Source organism: Hibiscus syriacus, unplaced genomic scaffold (assembly GCF_006381635.1).
Source record: "Hibiscus syriacus cultivar Baekdansim isolate YM2019G1 unplaced genomic scaffold, ASM638163v2 tig00110962_pilon, whole genome shotgun sequence".
Lineage (NCBI taxonomy): Eukaryota > Viridiplantae > Streptophyta > Magnoliopsida > Malvales > Malvaceae > Hibiscus > Hibiscus syriacus.
The window spans coordinates 602,124-614,417 of NW_024062935.1; the positions used below are offsets into that span (position 1 = coordinate 602,124).

At 33.9% G+C, this 12,294-nt stretch overlaps 1 pseudogene; it reads right to left on the minus strand.

The window, feature by feature from the left end:
• Positions 1-5,714: 5,714 nt before the first annotated feature.
• Positions 5,715-7,336, minus strand: LOC120148515 (annotated as a pseudogene).
• Positions 7,337-12,294: the final 4,958 nt, after the last annotated feature.

Consider the following 12,294-nt stretch of genomic DNA (forward strand, 5'->3'; position numbering starts at 1 on the left):
TTTACTTAACATAACTATATTATAAAGTACTAAAATATGAAAAATAAGGCTTTCGGGTCAGAATTTGGCAAAACGGACTTAGGATGTCAAAAAACATCATGATAGAAGTCTTCGAAAAAGTCAACATGTCAAAGTCAACGATAACAAATCAAATGTGAACGGTCAACACAAAAGTAAGAGGTTGACTGTCAACGGAAAGGTCAACAGTTAACAGAAAAGTCAATGGTCAACAAGTTAGTCAACGGGTCGGGTCGGTCAAAGTTAACTCAATTAGTTGTTCAAAATTGGTTCAGCTATTTAAACCGCCCATAACAGTCCCACACACGCACGACAGTACGTAGGGGAGCATGAAGGCATTTCTAGTAGCCGTAACATTACCAAAAAATGTAGAAAATGTTTTAAGGCATCGATAATTACTTACCAGGGTTGGTTTACAAAGAATAATGTTGAAGATGGGGTTTTTAACGAAACCCAAAACTTTTTTCAACTGAAAAAGGCAACCTCGACAACAATGGAGAAACCAAGACCATCGAACAAATGACGATGACGAGACGAGCACAATGGTGCCGACAATGACATAAACGATAGCCTCAGTGTCGACAAATAAATAAAACTAAAGTAGGAGGTGGAGAGAGAAACTAAAAGAGAGAGAAAACGTTCTTAGGTGGTGTTTAGTTCGCTGGAATGTTTCTGAGAGAATTGGAATCTGTCAGTAATTGAAATCTGTCAGTAATTGGAATCCAATTCCATATTCTGTTTGGTTGGCAGAAAATTGAATTGGAATCCAATTCCATATTATGTTTGGTTCGCAGACATGTCAGATGAATTTGATTTCAGTAATGTAAAATGATAGGATTGCCCTTCTTGTTTTTTTTTTTTTGCTTAATTTTAGTTTGTTTTATAAATTACATGTACCAATATATTATAAAAATTTAAAAAAATCAAAATTTAATTTTATTGATTGATTATTCATTTCAATAAATTATAAAAATCATGCTAATAAACATCATAAGTTAAAATCATCCCAATTAGGGATGACCATGGGTCGAGTTGGGTCAGGATTTTGGTCCACCCGACCCGACCCGACCCGAATATATGAATTAGAAACCCGACCCGAAATAATAAAAAAATTATTCTTATTCAATAAAAACAATGACTTAATTGGAAAAAAAAATATATATAGGGGTATTATTGTAATTATTCCTATATATATAAGGTAAAATTATATATTTTTTGGGTCGGGCCGGGTATTTTTCACCCTAAACCCGAACCCGACCCGAATATATGAATTAGAAATCCGACCCGACCTGACCCGAAATAATAAAAAAATTATTTTTATTCAATAAAAACAACGACTTAATTGAAAAAAATTATATATAGAGGGGTATTATTATAATTATTCATAAATATATAAGGTAAAATTATATATATTTTCGGGTCGGGTATTTTTCACCCTAAACCCGAACTCGACCTGACCCGAATATCACACTTAAAAAAATGACCCGACACGGCCAAAATAAAGTTTCACCCGACCCGACCGAAATATATGAATTAGAAACCCGACCCGAAATAATAAAAAATATTTTTATTCAATATATGAATAAGTTACCAAAAGATTGATGAGGGTAGTATGATCAAATTTCAATTCCCTCCAACAAGGGAATTGAATTTCATCATAGAATGGATGGAATTCACTTTCCCTCATTTGATGGAAAGTTGAAGCCATGAGAGATTCTAATTCCCTTGGAAAACTTGAACCAAACATGGGAAAGTTGTGGAATTGGATTCAAATTCCCCTTAATTCCAAGGGATTCATGCCAACCAAACGTCACCTTAGTTTTTCAAACAAGATTACAGAAATGAAAAAAATAAGATGGAAATATTTGAATACCTTGAACTTGGGCCATTTATAGAAATGGTCCCTATACTTTTAGAAGATTCGAAAAACAACATCAAACCATAATTTTTTAATATTTACCCCCAAATTTGAGGTGTGAAAAAAATATTCATAAACGTAAATCACGTATCCATATCCAATTTGAGGGTCGAAGAAGGGAGAATCATCATGATAACAAATAAGCGTCATATTGACAGTCTTGGTGATGTTAAATTCAACCCTATGAAAAAAATAAACAAAAATAGCAGTCAAACAACCACAAATATACCAAAATGCAAAGGAAACATTCTGTAAAGATAGAGAAAACAAGTCATAAATGCAAAGTTATTAAAATTTAAGAAAAAAACAAAAACAAAAAACAAAAACGAAGATATGATATAAGAAATTAATTTTCATAGTTATGTAAATTGTGATAATTGACATTTCATTCTATCTGATAACATATTTAATTTATATAGTTTATAGTAAGAGAATTCAATTATAAATAAAAAATTATGAATCAAGTGATCTTAGAGATTAAAGGTTGTTGTTATTCTTATAGGTATTAGGTTCAAGTATCAACGGTTATAGGATTTTTTTTAAATAACAATTATGAGATATTTGAATGTTCATTATCAAATAATTGAGAGTGTTTAGAACATATATTATCGCTTATAATCACCATAAATTAATATAAAAAATTAAATAAAAATCTTCCTTGTTTCACTTATATCATCGATTTTTTAAGAAATCACAATATTTACTTTAAAAGTCATTTGACTCTTTTTTTATTGTCTTTTCTAAATATATTTTTCAGAGCTTTGAAAATTATTTCAGATTTTCATATTTATTTAATATATTTTTATTGTCCTCCCGATTCTAGTGCTTTGCACTGACTAATCTGAACCAATCGCATCGCATACCTGACTTTGATGAGTGAGTGTCTCATAGAATATTTTTTGTATACGCACTGATTTAAACTCAAAATACGCTTAAACGATATTAAGTTGTTTTGTAACATCCTAAATATCGGGTTAGTGACTAAATTGTAAAAATTCAGAATCTGATGACTAAAACAGAATAATTGAATAGTATTGTACTTTGGTATAGGGTTAAATTGCAAAGAAGAAAGAATAGAAGGATAGAATGGTCTTTTGCAAGGAAAAAATAATTAAAGAAGGGATTTATATATTAGCTCCACGTGGAAGAGAAGAAAGAAAAACAAGGTTTCAGAGTTCTCTTATTCTCTTCTTTTCTCCTAAACGTGAAGATGTCAAAACAAATGTGAGATTTTTCATGAGTTAATTGTTTGCTGAAATTTAAGTTTTGTTTTGATCCTTAGATGCTAATTAAGCTTAAGGAAAGCTTAATTTGCTTTAAAACAACAAGATGAAGGGTGTAGGAAGAATTAAATATTAGGAGTTCTTGAATGGAATTTTGAAATAGAGTTCATATTTGAAATCGGAGGTTGAATTTGACTTGTCATCGACTTAATTAAGACATATGAAGTGTTAAAATTAGATTTAGAACATGTTGGAAATTGAGGGAGATTCTTAAAATCTATGTGGAGGATTGGATTTTTAAGTTTAAGAGGTATTGAATGGGTATTAATTAGTTTAAGTAGGTATATGCAAGTTAAGGATATAAAAAGAGGGGAAATATAAAGTGTTGAGAAGATTATGAAGAGATTTTCGTGCTAAAATAACATTTCTGGGCTATGTGCATCGATGTACATTCAATGTGTATCGATGCATCAAGGGTAAAAACCCAGAAATTGTTCAATGTGCATCGATGCATATGAAGTGTATCGATGCACTTCTTTAAAATAAAAACATCGAATGTCATCAGTGTATCGATGCACAAGTGGTGCATCGATGCACCCCCTAAAATACAAACATCGAATGGGATTTATGTACCGATGCATAGTTAGTGCATCGATGCACCCGTTAAGGGATGCATCGATACATGGTGTAGTGCATCGATGTATACCTTCATTAAAAGAAAAATAGCTTTCTTTTAGCCTAAGGTGTGATAGTTTAGAATATTAATTAGTATACTGATTAGTACAATGTATTACTATAGATATAGAACGTAATTTCGTTCCGGAACAAACAAAGGATTAGGATCAAGTCAAAATAAGCAAGGCCAAGGTGAGTGCATATCCTAGATGAAATGGAATTGAGACAAGACTTGCGATAAGTCATCTCTTATCATGAATTTATGATTTTATATTCATGCACATGCATACACATATATGTGTTAATGTTATAGTGATTTCATGCATTTTTCATTCATGATTAACATGGTATTATATGAATGAATGCCATTATCAGAGAATTCTTCCAGATATGTGAAATAATGAAAATGATCATATAAAGTGACTTATGTGTTTACATGGACAGTGATGAAAGATATGAAATGAGAAATGTATTTAATTAAGCCAGTTATTTAATATGAGAGCTATAGGTATAATTGGCATGCAAGAGTTGAGGGATTATCAGTGGTCCTTCGTGACATAATCGTTCTTCGGAACAATCAGTGGTCCTTCGGGACATAGTGGTCATTCGGGACAAATATTCAGTGCCCTTTGAGGGAATTAAACGAGTTGTGGTGACAACATAGTGCACAACCTCTATGTACTCACATACCTTTGTTCTCCATAATGTACATGGGCAATTCAGAGATAAGTTAAAGTGGAATTAGCATAATAATATATGTTTTATATGTGCATGTTACCGTCATATATGTTATAGTGAAATAGATGCATACAAATAAAGATGTCATGATCATATGGTAAGAATGCATGTTCATAAATTCATTGTTATCTGTGTATACATATTTATGTTATGCCTCAAAGTACAATGTTATTTTAATGAAAGTTTTAAATTTCCTTGATTTTTCGTCAAGAGTCAAAGTTTGAAAAATCAATGTGACACCTCAAACTCGTATCCGGGTCGGGTACGGGTTGAGGGTGTTACATGTTTATCAGTTAAACTAATTTTATTAATATATTTATTAATATATTAAACTAAGTATTTGATTCAAATCTTATCGTTTAAGATCATATATATTATCAAATGAGATTCTAATACGTGACAATTATATGCTTTTATTAGGTGCATAACACTATAGATAAAATTAATTAATTAATAAAGTTGAAAAGATGGAAGATTTAATTAGACGGAATAAATAGACAGCGATATCTTAGTTTGAAAACGAGGGCAATATATTAGGAGAAGGAAATGGTTTTTATATATAAAAATTAAGTAAAACTTTGGAGTGAAACCAGCCGAATTTGACATCCAAAGTAAGCGCTTAAGAGGATGAAAGATTAGATCCCATTTGTCCACAGCCTTGGAGACCATGCATGCGTATATATCTTCCCCTCCCGTTTCTTTTCCATCAGCCCTTCATTTCTAGCTCTACAACAAAACTAAATGTGCCAATGCCATCCATGTTTTGTCTTTGATAAGTGTGAAATTTTCACCAATAATTAAAAATATTATTAAATTAGTTTATTTATAATTTTCAAATTCAAACATTATATTTTAAAAAATTAACATTTTTATCCCGTTATGATTTGGGAGTAGTGTCATTTTGAAGCAATGAGAAAAGACCCACAATTTTGACAGAAAAAAGGGGGGGGGAAGCTTTATTTGGATGATGATAAGTCATCAATGTAGAAAATCTGCCTTTACTTTTAACCTCATCTTCAATCTTTTTTCTCCTCTATCTCATTATTTTACTTATCAGTCACTTTACTTAATTTCTAGACAATGATAATCATTCGTTCATGTTCAAATCGTTTAATCAAACTAAAAGCAAACGAAGATCAAAATTTGGACCTAAAGAGAATTATATGATTTTTTTATGTAAACCCACAAACAGTTTAACTGATACAACCAGTTAATTACTGCTAATATTACACAACCAAACCATTAGCAATGGCTCGATTAGTATCGAGACGTGTAGTTTCGTACACAGGCAACTCTTCTCGATACCTTTCGATACCAATAGCTGAAAGATTATTCAATTCAAAGAGATCGGAGCTTGCATAGCTGGCGGTGTCGTCATCATCGTCTTCATCATCGGTGGACACTTCGTTGACATTGCAGATATCTCTTGTATTGCACTCTTCCTTCTTCTTACGGTAACTATTTAAAAGCTCCTTTGCAGCTTCTACTACTCGGTGATTTTCTTCTATGATTCGGAACTCGAGCTCTTTGCTAGTCGGTTTTGACGTTATGGACGTTTGGGTTTGATGATCATTTTCATGGCCGATGTTCTCGTCGTTAAGAATGACGTCATTGACGGGACAAAACCTGACCGGCCTTTTGCCCCATTCCCTCTCGAAGATGGAGTCTTGCTCAGACAAGATCGTGAAAACGAGGAAGCCGAATAACATGTCGATGTTGCCCGGTCGGATTTTGACGATGAAATCTTTGTCTTCTTTGTATTCCCTGCCGTGAAAAGCGCGTTCAGGAAGCTTGCAAGTTTACCACCCGGAGATATCGGCTGCTTAACCTTTTTGAGGTCACTGTAAATCTTCAAGGCCTTGGATTTTGTTCTCACGAAACCACCTTCATGCTTCGGCTTTTGCTGGGCAGTGTCATGGAAACTGTTTTCGACTTCAGGCTGTCGAGCTGAGACGCCGGTCCGAATAGGCTTAGGCCTATGGGAGGTGTAATGGCTTGAATCTGAAGACGATGACCTTGATTTTGCACGGTAAAAGGAATCTGACTCGGAGGATGAAAACCCAGCACCGGAACTAGAATCGGAAGAGCTGGAACTGGAGTTCAACAGCACTGGAACAAAGTCAATTCGAGAAATTCTCTCGGAATCCGCCATGGGTTTTCGTCTAATGACAACTTTATTATCATCACCCTTCTTTTCCATCCATTCCTCGATCATGCAAGCACGTTGGAGGCTCGTCATTTCTTTATCCTTCAACGATCGGCTGTTGCTGTGCTTCTTCGCCATGTTAGCCTTTCTGTAGAAAATCAGATCTTCTTTTGCTTCGCCTCCGTTGGGTTCATCAATCGAACGGTAGATAGAATCGAGAAGAGTTGAAGAGAACGACGGGTTCTCTCTCCTGTACCGATGTTGTTTTGGCAATTTAACCCACATATCCATATTACTTTATACACTGAAAATTTAGAGAATAGAGAAAAAAGAAGGAAGAAACAAGGGAACCGATCAGTGGGATTTGAATGATATTGTCTGCTTCAAAGGATGTGAAAAGCTGGAAGGAAGGTGAAAGGGAAAGAGATTATTAATGAGCATGATTAATCATGTGGAGAGACATATTGAAGACAAAGACTGGCTCGCCTCTCTCACTTCCTCTTCTTTTTTTGGGTCAGAACAGACATTTTCATTGACGGCTTCTCGCTGGCTGCCAGAGAGAGGCAGAGGAAACAAAGTGTAATGAAAGCCAAAAGCCACGCCTCAATCCGGGAGAGTGTTAACCCAGACGATGATTATTTGAGAGAGAGACAATATTTACAAGCATTTATAAAGCCTTACGCACACTTGGACAAGTGGGTCCTATCTGGAACCAATGACTGCCAGGTGGAATAATGATGTGGCAAATTCAGTACACTCACCTTATTTAATGCAAATCTTTAGAATGGTTTATGCTCAGAACTCAAATTTTCGCTTGTACATTTTTTTCATCTAGATACTTAAATTTTCTTTTATTAAAATTTAGAATAGTATTTAAATTATTTTTATTTTATATAAAAAATCTTTAAAAATTAAGAAAATTACAAATTTAATATATATATATATATATAAGTTAAGAGCCGAATTTACTACTAGGCCTTTTTCAAAAGATGATACGGTAATTGGCAAGCCCTTCTATGTAGCAAATCAGCAATATGATTGTGTATTAATGAACACAAAATCAGAATTAATTGGTTTATCATAATCACCATTTTTATGACCCTTAAGCAGTGAACATGGATCACAATTATGGGGTTTAGCAATAATTCAATGCATTAGCAAAATCATATAACGTTGCTTTTCCTTTTGTTTTATGTTTGTTGAGGGGAGATACGGAGAGTTGTGGTGATTCTTGAATTTTTTTTCATTTTGGACGGAGAGTTGCGATGATTATTTAGTGGATTTGAAAGAGAGAGGGGGGAGAGAGAGTGTGCATCTTTCTTCATCTTTGTATTGATATTTTTATACAAACTTTTATTGTTGGTGTCAAATTTAGGATGATGTTATAATATCAAAACGATAATCAACAAACAAATAAACACAATTAAAAAAAAGAAAGAAAAAAGAAACACTAAGATTTATGTGAAAACCCTAAAAGGAAAAAACCATAGGAAGAGGAAAATAATTTTACTAATATGAAAAAAGAAAATACAAAAGGATTTTGGTGAAAGAAAAACTTGATATCTAACTCTTACCTTTAGTATCTATTTACAGAGATATATACTTGATTACAAAGGAAAACTAAATAGAGTAGAAATATACTTTAATAAAGTTATCCACTTTTAATCAAACTAGGATTCTTACTTTCTCAAATTTAAATATTAATTAATTTGTGTCACTTTGAATTCGAGTCAAACTCTAATAAATCTCTATCTCCACGCAAATTCAAAAATTGTGAATGTTTTAAGACAAAACACCCACATTCGATGAGACACCCAAACTCAACAAAAAAAAATAATTCTTCACTTCAACAAACAAGTTCTCCACCTCTTCTACAACACCCCCAAATGGGTTATCTTCAGTAATGGACACCGACCAAATCCAAGCTTTTTCTAAGCTTGGATTTAGTCTTCACATCGACATTATAAAACCCTGAATTCCCGAGTTAGTAGTTTCGTGCTAACCCCAGATGAGTTAAATAAGCCCCCTAGACTTATAGAATAACTTGGACCAAGTTAAGGGTGAAATTGGGCTTGGGTTATGCTCAAATGATAGAAAAAGGGGGTATTTTTATTAGTTGAGTGGAAAAGGAAGGACCAAAATGGGTATTAGACCATTTTTATTTTAAAAGCTAATTTGTTTTAATTGGGGATGATTAAATGGTTGAACCAATCCCCCAATTCACCTCACTTCATCATTTCTTGTCACATACCTTCTTCTCATTCACTTTCATAGTTTTCTTTCCCAAGCAAAGTGTAAAAGTGAAAAGTTGGTAACCCTACAAGCACATTTCAAATTTTCTAAAGTAAGAATAATAATCCCTTTTCCTCAATCTTTCATTCAAGCCCTCAATCTCAAAGTTTGGTTATAATAGCCATATATGGGGGTTTAGGAAACTAGAGATTTTTAGCTCGATTTTGGTAGATTTGAGTTTATGAAAGTGTTATTATATTTATTTTAGTCTCATAAACAAGTTAGTAACTCATTTTCCCATATTATACTAGTGAGAAAGGGGATAGAAAAACTTTGATTAGTTGAAGATCATCTTAACCCAAGCCTCCGTTTTAACCCAATATGAGTCGGGGGAAAATTCATAGTATTTAGCGACACCTCGCTGAATGGTCTTGGGTGCGTCCTTATGAAAAAAGGGAAAGTGGTGGCTTATGCATCTTGTCAATTCAAGCCACACGAACAAAATTATATCACCCATGATTTAAAGCTTGTAGTAGTAGTTTTTGCACTTAAAATATAGAGGTATTACTTGTTTGGTGATAAGTTTCATATATTTACCAACCACAAGAGCCATAAGTATTTATTCACGTTGAAGAAGTTGAATTTGAGGCAGCGTAGATGGGTCAAGTTGTTAAAGGATTATGACTGTGTAATCGACTATAACCCATAAAAGCGAATGTTGTTGTTGATGCTTTGAGCAGAAAGTCAATGTCGGAGTTGCAAGCCTTATTAGCACGCTTAAGTTTGTCTAGTGATGGTGGGTTATTGGTCAAACTTCATATAGAACACAAGTTAGTAGGCGAAGTTAAGAAGCTATAGAGTTCAGACAATCGCTTAAAGGCTCGTGCGAAGTAAGTCCACCGAGGTGAGGCCTCAGGTTTTGAGTTACATAAGGGAGGCATACTTTACTTTAAAGGTCATTTGTGTTAGCCACTAATGAGCAGTTCATCCGGGTAGTAACAAAATGTATCAAGAGCTTCGATCATTGTATTGGTGGTTGGGTATGAAGAGGGAAGTGTCTGAGTTCGTTGCTAAGTGCTTAGTATGTTAGTAAGTTAAAGTTGAACATCAAGTCCCATCAGGCTTACTCTAGTCGATTCATATACCGCAGTGAAAGTAGGATATGGTAACTATGAATGTTTTGATCGGGTTACCGATAACTAGACATAGGCATGATGTAGCGTGGGTTATAGTTGATTGGTTGACCATAACATCATATTTTCTTCTAGTTCGGATGAATTTCACCTTAGAGAGATTGCGCATATATACATTAGTGAGATAGTGAGGTTACATGGAGTTTCAACCTCGATCATATCCGATAGAGACCCTCATTTCAGATCTCAGTTTTGGAACGCCCTCCCTGAATCCCTAGGCACCAAGTTACACTTTAGTACCGTCTTTCATCCTCAGACTAACGACCAATCCGAGCGTGTTGTCCAGATCCTAGAAGACATTCTCAAGTGCACCATTATAGACCTTGAAGGTAGTTGGGAGGATAATTTGGTGCTAGTGGAATTTACATATAACAATAACTACCAATATAGTATTCAGATGGCTCCGTATGAGGCTTTATATGGATGCAAGTGTAAGACTCCACTTTGTTTGATCAAACTTAGTGAAGAAAAGTTGGTAGGCTCGGATTTGATCAGGGTAACCAAAGAGAATATGTAGTTGATTCAGAGTCGATTGAAAGAAGCTTTCGAGAAATAGAGGTCTTACGCGGACTTAAAATGCCAAGACATAGAGTTTGTTGGAGGAGATAAGGTGTTTCTCAAGGTGTCCCTATGGAATAATGTGCTTCGTTTTGGGCGCAAAGAAAAGTTAACCCTACGCTTTACAGGGCCATATGAGATACTTGAGAGGGTTCGATCAGTGGCATATCGATTACCCTGAACCCTAGTATATTAGTACCGATACATTAATTAAGAGTATCGGTACCCTCGTCATCATTTGGGTAAGAAACCCATTACATCTCAAGTATTTTGGTTAGAGGATCAAAGGCAATCTAAACTTCATAAATAGGATTTCAAGTGAGAACAACACTGGGGGGGAGTGTGCATCTTTCTTCATCTTTGTAATGATATTTTTATACAAACTTCTATTGTTGGTGTCAAATTTAGGATGATGTTATAATATCAGAACGATAATCAGCAAATAAATAAACACAATTAAAAAAAAGAAAAAGAAGGAACACTAAGATTTATGAGAAGACCCCAAAAGGAAAAAACCATAGGAAGAGGAAAATAATTTTACTAATATGAAAAAAGGAAATACATAAGGATTTTGGTGAAAGAAAAACTTGATATCTAACTCTTACCTTTAGTATCTATTTACAGAGATATATACTTGATTACAAAGGAAAACTAAATAGAGTAAAAATATACTTTAATAAAGTTATCCACTTTTAATCAAACTAGGATTCTTACTTTCTCAAATTTAAATATTAATTAATTTGTGTCACTTTGAATTAGAGTCAAACTCTAATAAATCTCTATCTCCACGCAAATTCAGAAATTATGAAGGTTTTAAGACAAAACACCCACATTCGATGAGACACCCAAACTCAACAAAAAATAATTCTTCACTTCAATAAACAAGTTCTCCACCTCTTCCACAACACCCCCAAATGGGTTATCTTCAGTAATGGACACCTACCAAATCCAAGCTTTTTCTAAGCTTGGATTTAGTCTTCATATCGACATTGTAACACCCCGAATTCCCGAGTTAGTAGTTTCGTGCTAACCCGAGATGAGTTAAATAAGCCCACTAGACTTATAGAATAACTTGGACCAAGTTAAGGATGAAATTGGGCTTGGGTTATGCTCAAATACTAGAAAAATGGGGTATTTTTATTAGTTGAGTGGAAAATGAATGACCAAAATGTGTATTAGACCATTTTTATTTCAAAACTAATTTGTTTTAATTGGGGATGATGTAAATGGTTGAACCACTCCCCCTATTCACCTCATTTCATCATTCCTTGTCACATACCTTCTTCTCATTCACTTTCATAGTTTTCTTTCCTAAGCAAAGTGTAAAAGTGAAAAGTTGGTAACCCTATAAGCTCATTTCAAATTTTCCAAAGTAAGAATAATAATCCTTTTTCCTCAATCTTTCATTCAAGCCCTCAATCTCAAAGTTTGGTTATAATAGACATATATGGGGGTTTAGGAAACTAGAGATTTTTAGCTCGATTTTGGTAGATTTGAGTTTATAAAAGTGTTATTAACTTTATTTTAGTCTCATAAACAAGTTAGTAACTCATTTCTCATATTATGCTAGTGAGAAAGGGAATAGAAAAACTT